Raw genomic sequence first — 12,513 nt, 5'->3', positions numbered from 1 at the left:
GGTACCCTAGGTGCCAACTCTTCACCCTCTGATCTAATTTTGGGTTCTTGGAGTTCCCTCTTGTTTTCTCTGGGTCCTTCAGACTCCTCTCTCTCTCTTGGCCTTGGAGCTGGGCCCAGCCAGAACCACAACTCCCTGTCAGCCCTTCTGGCTGAGCTTCTCTGCTCTGCTCCTCAGGTTACACTCTGACAGACTGACTCACTCTACAAAGACCCTGTTCTAAGATGGTGCCCACCTTATATACTCCCTCTATGTGTGAGCTCAGGTGACCAGCACCCAATGAGCTCCTAGCTTTACCCAGGCTGCTCCCCCTATCTGCCCCTACACTACTGGGATGTTCCACCCCCCTCCCACTCCAGCCAGGAACAGACACTGTCGTACCTGCACATATATTGGTGGGAGTACCGTCGATCTGTCCCCCGGAAATGGGATGTGTGTAGTGCATGCAGCTAACTGAGCTCAGTTCCACACTCCATCCTTACCCGGGAGTGGAATACCACACCTCTGGCTTGAGGCGTAATACCCCTGTAGCAGCCGAGTCCTCAGGGTGCTACACATGCATACCAGGAAAAGGATGGGGTACCATGCATACTAGGATAGGGATGAGGGGTGCCATGCATACCAGGATTGGGGATGAGGGGTGCCACGCATACCAGGATTCGGGGTGAGGGGTGCCACGCATACCAGGATTGGGGGTGAGGGGTGCCATGCATAACAAGATTGGGGGTGAGAAGTGCCATGCATACCAGGATTGGGGGTGAGGGGTGCCATGCATACCAGGATTGGGGGTGAGGGGTGCCATGCATAACAGGATTGGGGGTGAGAAGTGCCATGCATACCAGGATTGGGGGTGAGGGGTGCCATGCATACTAGGATTGGGGGTGAGGGGTGCCATGCATACCAGGTTTGGTGGATGAGGAGTGCCATGCATACAAGGATTGGGGAGAGGGGTGCCATGCATATCAGGATTGGGGATGAGGGGAAACATGCATACCAGGATTGGGGATGAGAGGTGCCATGCAGACCAGGATTGGGGATGAGGGGTGCCATGCATATCAGGATTGGGGATGAGGGAGCCATGCATACCAGGATTGGGGATGAGGGGAGCCATGCATACCAGGATTGGGGATGAGGGGTATCATGCATATTAGGATTGGGGATGAGGGAGCCATGCATACCGGGATTGGGGATGAGGGAGCCATGCATACCAGTATTTGGGATGAGGGGTGCCATGCATACCAGGATTGGGGATGAGGGATGTCATGCATACCAGGATTGGTGATGAGTGGTGCCATGCATACCAGGATTGGGGATGGGGGGTGCCATGCATACCAGGATTGGGGATGAGATAGCCATTTATACCAGGACTGGGGATGAGGGGAGCCATGCATACCGGGATTGGGGATGAAGGGTGCCATGCATACCAGGATTGGGGATGAGGGGTGTCATGCATACCGGGATTGGAGATGAGAGGTGCCATGCATACCGGGATTGGGGATGAGGGGTGCCATGCATACTTGGATTGGGGGTGAGGGGTGCCATGCATACCAGGTTTGGTGGATGAGGAGTGCCATGCATACAAGGATTGGGGAGAGGGGTGCCATGCATATCAGGATTGGGGATGAGGGGAAACATGCATACCAGGATTGGGGATGAGAGGTGCCATGCAGACCAGGATTGGGGATGAGGGGTGCCATGCATATCAGGATTGGGGATGAGGGAGCCATGCATACCAGGATTGGGGATGAGGGGTGCCATGCATACCAGGATTGGGGATGAGGGGTATCATGCATATTAGGATTGGGGATGAGGGAGCCATGCATACCGGGATTGGGGATGAGGGAGCCATGCATACCAGTATTTGGGATGAGGGGTGCCATGTATACCAGGATTGGGGATGAGGGATGTCATGCATACCAGGATTGGTGATGAGTGGTGCCATGCATACCAGGATTGGGGATGGGGGGTGCCATGCATACCAGGATTGGGGATGAGATAGCCATTTATACCAGGACTGGGGATGAGGGGAGCCATGCATACTGGGATTGGGGATGAGGGGTGCCATGCATACCAGGATTGGGGATGAGGGGTGTCATGCATACCGGGATTGGAGATGAGAGGTGCCATGCATACCGGGATTGGGGATGAGGGGTGCCATGCATACTTGGATTGGGGATGAGGGGTGACATGTATACCGGGATTGGGGATTAGGGGTGCCATGCATACTGCATTCAGAAGAGGGGCCATGCATACCAGGATAGGGATGAGGAGTGCCATGCATACCAGGATTCGGATGAGGGGCCATTCATACCAGGATAGGGATGGGGTACCATGCATACTAGGATAGGGATGAGGGGTGCCATGCATACCAGGATTGGGGATGAGGGGCGCCATGCATACCGGGATTGGGGATGAGAGGTGCCATGCAGACCGGGATTGAGGATGAGGGGTTCCATGCATATCAGGATTGGGGATGAGGGAGCCATGCATACCAGGATTGGGGATGAGGGGTTCCATGCATACCAGGATTGGGGATGAGGGGTATCATGCATATTAGGATTGGGGATGAGGGAGCCATGCATACCGAGATTGGGGATGAGGGAGCCATGCATACCAGGATGGGGAATGAGGGGTGCCATGCATGCCGGGATTGGGGGTGAGGGGTGCCATGCATACCAGGATTGGGGATGAGGGGTGTCATGCATACCGGGATTGGAGATGAGAGGTGCCATGCATACCGGGATTGGGGATGAGGGGTGCCATGCATACTTGGATTGGGGATGAGGGGTGACATGTATACCGGGATTGGGGATGAGGGGTGCCATGCATACTGGGATTCAGAAGAGGGGCCATGCATACCATGATAGGGATGAGGAATGCCATGCATACCAGGATTCGGATGAGGGGCCATTCATACCAGGATAGGGATGGGGTACCATGCATACTAGGATAGGGATGAGTGGTGCCATGCATACCAGGATTGGGGATGAGGGGCGCCATGCATACCGGGATTGGGGATGAGAGGTGCCATGCAGACCGGGATTGGGGATGAGGGGTTCCATGCATATCAGGATTGGGGATGAGGGAGCCATGCATACCAGTATTGGGGATGAGGGGTTCCATGCATACCAGGATTGGGGATGAGGGGTATCATGCATATTAGGATTGGGGATGAGGGAGCCATGCATACCGAGATTGGGGATGAGGGAGCCATGCATACCAGGATGGGAATGAGGGGTGCCATGCATGCCAGGATTTGGGATGAGGGGTGCCATGCATACCAGGATTGGGGATGAGGGGTGTCATGCATACCGGGATTGGAGATGAGAGGTGCCATGCATACCGGGATTGGGGATGAGGGGTGCCATGCATACCGGGATTGGGGATGAGGGGTGACATGTATACCGGGATTGGGGATGAGGGGTGCCATGCATACTGGGATTCAGAAGAGGGGCCATGCATACCAGGATAGGGATGAGGAGTGCCATGCATACCAGGATTCGGATGAGGGGCCATTCATACCAGGATAGGGATGGGGTACCATGCATACTAGGATAGGGATGAGGGGTGCCATGCATACCAGGATTGGGGATGAGGGGTGCCATGCATACCAGGATTGAGGATGAGAGGTGCCATGCATACCAGGATTGGGGGTGAGGGGTGCCATGTGACGCACCCCCTGGGCCATGTGCAAGGGATACCCGGAGCCGGATCTCGATGGGGGTAGTAGTCCTTGTGGCGGTGACCCGGTCCGTGCCCAGGGTGTCAAACTAAGTGGCAGTCTATGGCAGTAGATGTTAACTTGGATGTCGACTACGCCACCCGTTGAGTGCGGCTTTGCAGCCGCCGCTGCAGAACAGTCCGCTGAGGCCGGTGGTATGGGTGCAGCGATGATGGTATAACCCCCAACGGGAGGGGTATGGCCTCAGGGCAGCAGGTGAAGATGATGGGGGTTGTGACGGTCAGTAAGAAGAGTCAGAGTCAGGAGATGCAGTTTCAGAGGTTTTACTCACAAGTGTTCTCTCAGTCACTCTGGCCTTGAGTGACCACCCGAGCCGTGCTGCGTCCACCAGGTCCTGGACTCGGCTAACCCCCAGGCAGTTCTGAAGCGTGGTCCTGAGCTCCCTTCTCTCTCTCTGTCTCTGGCAGTTCCCACCAGGGATCCACCTTTGGCCGGCTCCCTCGGGTCTCTTAGTGGTCAAACCTCCTCTGGGTTCCCTGACCCCATGCTTGGTGTGCCTTTCTGGTGGATTTGGTGAGGGTCGTGGCAAATCTGGACCACGACCTCCGGTTCCTGGCTGAGGATAAGTGGCCTCCACCAGTTCGGGTTCCGGTACCCGTGTCCGCCAACCCTTCACCCTTTCTGGTCTGTTTCTGGGTTCTTGGGGTTCCCTCTGTCTTTCTGTCTGGGTCCTTCTTTCTCCTCTCTCCTCTGCAGGCTTGGCTCTGGAGCTGGGCCCAGCCGGAGCCACAGCTCCCTGTCAACCCTCCTGGCTGAACTCTTCTGCTCTGCTCCTCAGGCTAACAAGACCCTGTCCTAAGATGGTGCCCACCTTATATACTCCCTCTATGTGTGAGCCCAGGTGACTAGCACCCAATGAGCTCCTAGCTTTACCCAGAGTACTCCCCCTATCTGCCCCTACACTACTGGGATGTTCCACCCCCCTCCCACTCCAGCCAGGGACAGACGCTGTCGTACCTGCACATATACTTGGTGGGAGTACCGTAGTTCTGTCCCCCGGAAATGGGATGTATGTAGTGCATGCAGCCTACTGAGCTCAGTCCCACACTCCATCCTTACCCGGGAGTGGAATACCACACCTCTGGAGTGAGGTGCAATACCCCTGTAGCAGCCGAATCCTCAGGGTGCTACACATGCATACTAGGATTGGGGGTGAGGGGACCACAGATACCAGGATTGAGGGGTGATGGGTAACACACATACCATGATTGGGGGGGTGAGGAGTACCACAGATACCAAGATTGTGGGGTGAGGGGACCATGCATACCAGGATTGGGGGGTGAGGGGTTCCATACAAACCAGGATTGGGGAGTGAGGGGTACCACACATACCAGAATTGTTGAGTGAGGGGACCATGCATATATTAGGATTGTGGGGTAAGGGGACCATGCATACCAGGATTTGGGGGTGAGGGGTACCACACATACCAGGATTGGGGGGGTGAGGGGTACCACACAAACTAGGATTGGGCGGGTGAGAGGACCATGCATACCAGGATTGGGGGGGTGAAGGGTCCCACACATACCAGGATTGGTGGGTAAGGGGACCATGCATACAAAGATTGGGGGTTGAGAGGTACCACACATACCAGGATTAGGGGGTGAGGAATACCACACATACCAGGATTGAGGGTGAGGGGACCATGCATACCAGGATTGGGGGGTGAGGGGTACCATGCATACCAGGATTGGGGATGATGGGCGCCATGCATATCAGGATTGGGTATGAGGGAGCCATGCATACCAGGATTGGGGATGAGGGGTGCCATGCATACCAGGATTGGGGATGAGGGTTATTATGCATACCAGGATTGGGGATGAGGGAGCCATTCATACCAGGATTGGGGATGAGGGAACCATGCATACCAGGATTGGGGATGAGGGGTGCCATGCATACCAGGATTGGGGATGAGGGAGCCATGCATACCAGGATTGGGGATGAGGGGTACCATGCATACCAGAATTGGGGATGAGGGGTGCCATGCATATCAGGATTGGGGATGAGGGGTGCCATGCATACCAGGATTGGTGATGAGGGGTATCATGCATACCAGGATTGAGGATGAGGGAGCCATGCATACCAGGATTGGGGATGAGGGAGCCATGCATATCAGGATTGGGGATGAGGGGAGCCATGCATACCAGGATTGGGGATGGGGGAGCCATGCATACCAGGATTGGGGATGAGGGGTGCCATGCATACCGGGATTGGGGATGAGAGGTGCCATGCATACCAGGATTGGGGATGAGGGGTGCCATGCATACCGGGATTGGGGATGAGGGGTGACATGCATATCGGGATTGGGGATGAGGGGTGCCATGCATACTGGGATTCAGATGAGGGGCCATGCATACTAGGATAGGGATGAGGAGTACCATGCATACCAGGATTCGGATGAGAGGCCATACATACCAGGATAAGGATGGGGTACCATGCATTCTAGGATAGGGATGAGGGGTGCCATGCATACCAGGATTGGGGATGAGGGGTGCCACACTTACCAGAATTCGGGGTGAGGGGGTGCCATGCATACCGGGATTTGGGGTGAGGGGTACCATGCATACCAGGACTGGGAGTGAGAGGTGCCATGCATACCAGTATTGGGGGTGAGGGGTGCCATGCATACTAGGATTGGGGATGAGGGTTGCCATGCATACCAGGATAGGGATGAGGGAGCCATGCATACCAGGATTGGGGATGAGGGGTGCCATGCATACCAGGATTGGTGATGAGGGGTATAATGCATACCAGGATTGGGGATGAGGGAGCCATGCATACCAGGATTGGGGATGAGGGAGCCATGCATACCAGGATTGGGGATGAGGGGAGCCATGCATACCAGGATTGGGGATGGGGGAGCCATGCATACCAGGATTGGGGATGAGGGGTGCCATGCATACAGGATTGGTGATGAGGGGTATCATGCATACCGGGATTGGGGATGAGGGGTGCCATGCATACCGGGATTGGGGATGAGGGGTGACATGCATATCCGGATTGGGGATGAGGGGTGCCATGCATACTGGGATTCAGATGAGGGGCCATGCATACCAGCATAGGGATGAGGAGTACCACGCATACCAGGATTCGGATGAGAGGCCATGCATACCAGGATAGGGATGGGGTACCATGCATACTAGGATAGGGATGAGGGGTGCCATGCATACCAGGATTGGGGATGAGGGGTGCCACACATACCAGGATTCGGGGTGAGGGGTGCCATGCATACCAGGATTTGGGGTGAGGGGTGCCATGCATACCAGGACTGGGGGTGAGAGGTGCCATGCATACCAGTATTGGGGGCGAGGGGTGCCATACATACTAGGATTGGGGATGAGGGGTGCCATGCATACCAGGATAGGGATGAGGGGTGCCATGCATACCAGGATGGGGGATGAGGGGTGCCATGCATACCAGAATTTGGGGTGAGAGGTGCCATGCATACCAGGATTGGGGGTGAGGGGTGCCATGCATACTAGGTTTGGGGGTGAGGGGTGCCAAGCATACCAGGATTGGGGATGAGGGGTGCCATGCATACCGGGATTGGGGATGAGAGGTGCCATGCATACCAGATTGGGGATGAGGGGTGACATGTATACCAGGATTGGGGATGAGGGGTGCCATGCATACCAGGATTGGGGATGAAAGATGTCGTGCATACCAGGATTGGGGATGAGGGGTGCCATGCATACCGGGATTGGGGTTGAGGGGTGACATGTATACCGGGATTGGGGATGAGTGGTGCCATGCATACCGGGATTGGGGATGAAGGGTGCCGTGCATACCGGGATTGGGGATGAGGGGCCATGCATACTAGGATTCGGATGAGGGGCCATGCATACCAGGGTAGGAATGAGGAGTGCCATGCATACCAGGATTCGGATGAGGGGCCATGCATACCAGGATGGGGATGAGGGATGGTGTACCATGCATACTAGGATAGGGATGAGAGGTGCCATGCATACCAGGATTGGGGATGAGGGGTGCCACGCATACCAGGATTGGGGTAAGGGGTGCCACGCATACCAGGATTTGGGGTGAGGGGTGCCATGCATACCAGGATTGGGGTGAGAGGTGCCATGCATACCAGGATTGGGGGTGAGGGGAACCATGCATACCATGATGGGGATAAGGGGTGCCATGCATACTAGGATCGGATGGTGGGGACAGAATGGGGGCAGCACAAATACCAGGAGGGGGGCAGCACATATCAGCATGGGAGACTATATACCAATAAAAATGCTCGCCACCCGGGCCTAGAACGGGTTCAATAGCTAGTAAAATATAATGGAATCAGTCATGGATTACTTTCATCTTAGTTACATAATTAATAAGGGGAAAAAAAAGATGCAGATCTATCAAGTCCAACCTGAAATCCTATATACATGGAAGACAAAACTCTATATTTTATCAATTACCCCATATTGAAGGGGAAAATTTTTTCTGACTCTAAATATGAAATGAGAATAAATCTCTTGATCGACGTCTGACACAAAGGTAATCTAGAGTTGTCAAACTGATTAAGTTGATATTAGTGTTGAGCGAGCACTTAAATACTCGGGTGCTCGAAGTTCGGGCCGAGCTCACCGTGATACTCGGTTGCTCGACCAGAGCAACGAGCCAGATGTTAGTCTATGGGAGACCCGAGCATTTTTGTGGCGGCACCCCCGGCAGTCTGTAGAAAGCCTAAAAAGTGCCCAAAACGATAGTGACAGTGCTCAAAAGACATGGGAGCAGCATGGGGATCGCCCCTGGAAGCATTTCTGACCCCCAGGTCACTGCTGTCAACAACGTGGTCAGAGGTATTAAGCCACTTTTACGGGCTCACAATAAAACGTTCAAAAACGAAACTGAAAGTGCTTTCCTGTGAAATATGTTAAGGAATTTCCATTACAAGGATAAAGACTTGTGTATAAGGTAAAATAAATTACCAAAAACAAAAATACTCCTCCACACCTTGGGCTATGTTCACAAGTAGCATTTTTCATGCGTTTTTTCACTTTTGTATTGCTTTCAACCGTGACAAATGCATTCACCGGGAAATGGCATTTTAACATTTTACAACCTTATCTGGCCATGTGCTGTGTGACACATGCATACAGTGCTGAAAAGACATGGGAACAGCATGGGGAAGACCCCTGGAAGTGACTCGCCCAGGCGATGGGGATGACTACTCGGCACCCGGGCCTTGCAGTTAGTTTTGGGGGATGCCGCGGTGGCCGGCTCCCGGGCCCGTACCCTGGGGTCACTCTTAAAAAAGGGGGTAAAGGAGGAATGGGGTAGGAAAGAGTTTGTGACGCCATCCGTGGTGTCTGGTGAGGATCACCAGCGCTGCTACAGTCCTGTGAGGCCAGTGATCAGGCAGCTTAGATGGTGCTGCTCCCCACAGGTGGAGCGGGGCCCCAGGGCAGCGTAGGAGAGGGGATGCAGGACAGAGGGGACCCAGCTGGGTGGGAGGAAGAATAGGCACACACACGACAGTTCACTTCAGTACCTTTACTGATGGTGTTTCAGGCACGGTCCAGGGCACTGTAGGGTGAAGAGATGCATTTCAGGACTCTCCCCAGTGAGCGGGTGTGGGGCCTCCTGTTTCTTGCCTTTTCCTAGTAAGTTTATGACCTGCCTAAAGCTAGGCCTAACTTTGTCTCTGTCTTGCACCGGCTGACCTGGTGGTAGGGCCTTCTGTTGGAGTTCACACTCCCTGGAATTTTGGGCCTCAGTGACTCCTGACCCTTGTATTGCAGTCAGCTTTTGGTATTCCTGGGACATATAGTTCGCCAGGGGTTCCGGTTGTTTCTGCTGGTCCTAGAGATCCTTGCAGACGCGCACCCGGTGTCCGGTAAATGCTTGTGGGGTGAGCTGGTTAAGCTCCTCTGCCCCCAATGTAGCTTGCTTACTCCACTTGCCTTCGGACACTCTCGGGGCCCTCACTAGGCTTCACACTGGCAGTAGGCCTCGCTACTCTTCACCGCTCTTATGGCGTCGGCACGCCTTAGGCTCACTAACCTGAGCTCAATGAGTCTGGACTGTGCTCCACTGCAGGATGGCTTCTGCAGGAGCTACTCTCAACAGGCTTCCTTCTACAGACTGGATTCTCACAGACTGGAACTAGCTCTGTCCCCTGAGGAAACTGTTCTCCAGACTGAGCTCCACTGCAGGCTGACCTCTCAGGCTCATCTACTGCAGGAACTCACTGACTGCCTAGCTCCACCTTCCCTATTTATATCCCTAACGGGCTCCCTCTGGTGGTCTGAGGTGGAAGGTGGAGGTGTGTGTATGCTGTGAGGGCCTCTTGTGGAGGAATCCATCCATGCACCCCTCTAGGATCTGTTGCACAAATGCGCAGCAGGAGCGCCACGTTCCCCCCTAGCAAAGCTCAGTACTCCCGGACTGAAGTACTTTTCATAACAACAACAATAACAATCTTCCCTTTATGGGAGGCAATTTGCCTAAACGTTACATATAAAACATTATAAATAATAAATAGTTATATACAATTTAATAAGCAACCCCAGAATCCAAGTCTCTTGCGGTGAGGTTCCCAGACAGGATGTCCATCTCACAGGATAGAGTACTTGGTAGCTTGAGGGACCTGTCCCAAACCCTCCACTTAGGCCCTGGGGTGGCTGCAGGGCATGGAGATCCTGAGTTGGACCTCCGTTAGTGCCACACCAGACAGGTTTTTCTTCTGAGGTCACCTAAAGGGGCACTCCGGGGAGTGCAATTATTTACAAGAAGAGTTTTTGGGCTGCACATAGTCCTCAGCCACAAAGTTCTTTATGTACCCTGACGGGTAACTAGAGGCAATAAGGGAAGTGTTCATATCACTTAAATTGTCCATTACAAAGCAAAACACAAGTTAAGATATACATACATGAAAATACACAATATAATACAATACAATACAATACAATACCCCAGGGGCAACTATCTACACTGTCAGAGTTTCCTTCTTACTCTCTGTATCTGACAGGGGTCTGAACTTTGGTACAATGTGTGGACCTGCGTGGTACTGGGATACGTGAGGCACTAGTATTTGCACTACCTCCCATTCTGTCAGTTCTAAGTGCTGGGGAACTGCAGGGTTGCCTTAACCTCTCTACAGGACTGGCAAGTATACCATTGGCTGGGCCTTCTTGCTCTGCTCCAACCGGGGATCCTTCTTCCGGGGATTCTTCTTGAGCAGGCTCTTCTGAAGCACTTACAGGCTCTACTTGCTGTGGAGGGTCTTCTGGCTGTTGAAAGAAGTGGATCACAGGGATTATTACTGCTCCTCCTAGTTGAGGCCAATCTGCCAGGAAATCTCCTAGTTCAGTGTGTATTACTGCTAATTTAGGCTCCTCCGGTACGGTGAGAGGCACTTCCTCCTGGGGTATTAGCAGACCTGGACACAACTTCAGATGGTCTCTAGATACCGTTGCAGTCGTTATTCCTCCATCTTTACTAATTAGGCAGGTCTTCCTATTATCGAATCTTGAATTTAACACAGTGTAGGGTTCTCTCTTCCACTGGTCATCAAGTTTGTGGTTTCGCCTTTTCCTCTTTAACACCACTTCTCCTGGTGTGAAGGGTTCTGCGGGCATACTTCTATTGTAGTGGGCTTCCTGCTTGTGCCTCACCCGAGTGAGACTGTCCTCGACACAGGCCTGTACTCTTCTGTACTGCTCCTGTCTGGTCATGTCCCAGTCCTCAGTGGACATATCTGCTTCTGGTTCTACTACACCAAGCTCCAGGTCCATGGGCAACTTCCTGGGTCTTGCACGCATGAGATATGCCGGAGTACAATTGGTGGAACTCACAGGTATGTGGTTGTACAGATCTACCAGTTCAGGTAGTAGGTCTGGCCACTGATTTCTCTCCTCTAGTGGTAAGGTCTTCAGCAGGTCGATGACGATGTTATTCATCTTTTCACAGAGACCGTTGGTTTGGGGATGGTACGGTGTAGTCCTGATCTTTTTACACCCGTACAGATGGCAGAACTCCTTGAACAGTTCGGCCTCAAAGGCTGAGCCTTGATCTGTCAGCACCTGCTCCGGGTATCCATGGGGCCTGCAGAAATACGCCTGAAATGTCTTCGCTGCCGTCTCTGCCATTAGATCCTTGACGGGGGCGACCACCAGGAACTGGGAGCAGTGATCCACCATGGTCAGGGCATAGGAATATCCTGACCTGCTGGGTGACAGCTTGACATGATCCAGGACCACGATCTCGAAAGGTCGAGTTGTCTTGATGGGTTGCAGGGGTGCCTTCTTGCTGCTGTAGTCTTTTCTTCTGAGGCTACAGGGTCCACAATTCCGGCACCACCTCTCAATGGAACTGCGCATTCCTACCCAATAAAACCGACACTTCAGCAGGGTTTCTAGCTTCTTTCAGCCAAAGTGCCCCGCCTGATCGTGGTAGGCTTCCAACACCATCTGGATGTCTGTCTTGGGCACCACTATCTGCCATACCATCTCATGGGTTTTGGGGTTGACGTGACGGCACAGCTTCTCTCTATAGATGAACATCCGGCTCTTCTCATTCCACAGCTGCTTGGCTTGGAAAGACGCTTCCTTATCCAGGGAGGAACCTTCCTGGGTTATCAGTTCTTTGATACGGCTGACAACCAGGTCGCGGTCCTGGGTCTCCTTCCAGCTGTGGTGAGGCAGGGGGTTTAACGTTTTACCGCGAGGCCTCCTGGAGGCTCGTTGCTCGTGGACCATCCCATTCCGATGAAAGGCAGGTAGTTCAATCTCTTCCAAGTCATCCACTTCTTCTGCAGTGTCCAACTG

The sequence above is a fragment of the Phyllobates terribilis genome, unplaced genomic scaffold, assembly GCF_046119375.1.
Source record: "Phyllobates terribilis strain yellow unplaced genomic scaffold, ASM4611937v1 Scaffold_9__5_contigs__length_417890890, whole genome shotgun sequence".
Lineage (NCBI taxonomy): Eukaryota > Metazoa > Chordata > Amphibia > Anura > Dendrobatidae > Phyllobates > Phyllobates terribilis.
Note: the sequence above shows the minus strand (reverse complement) of the source record.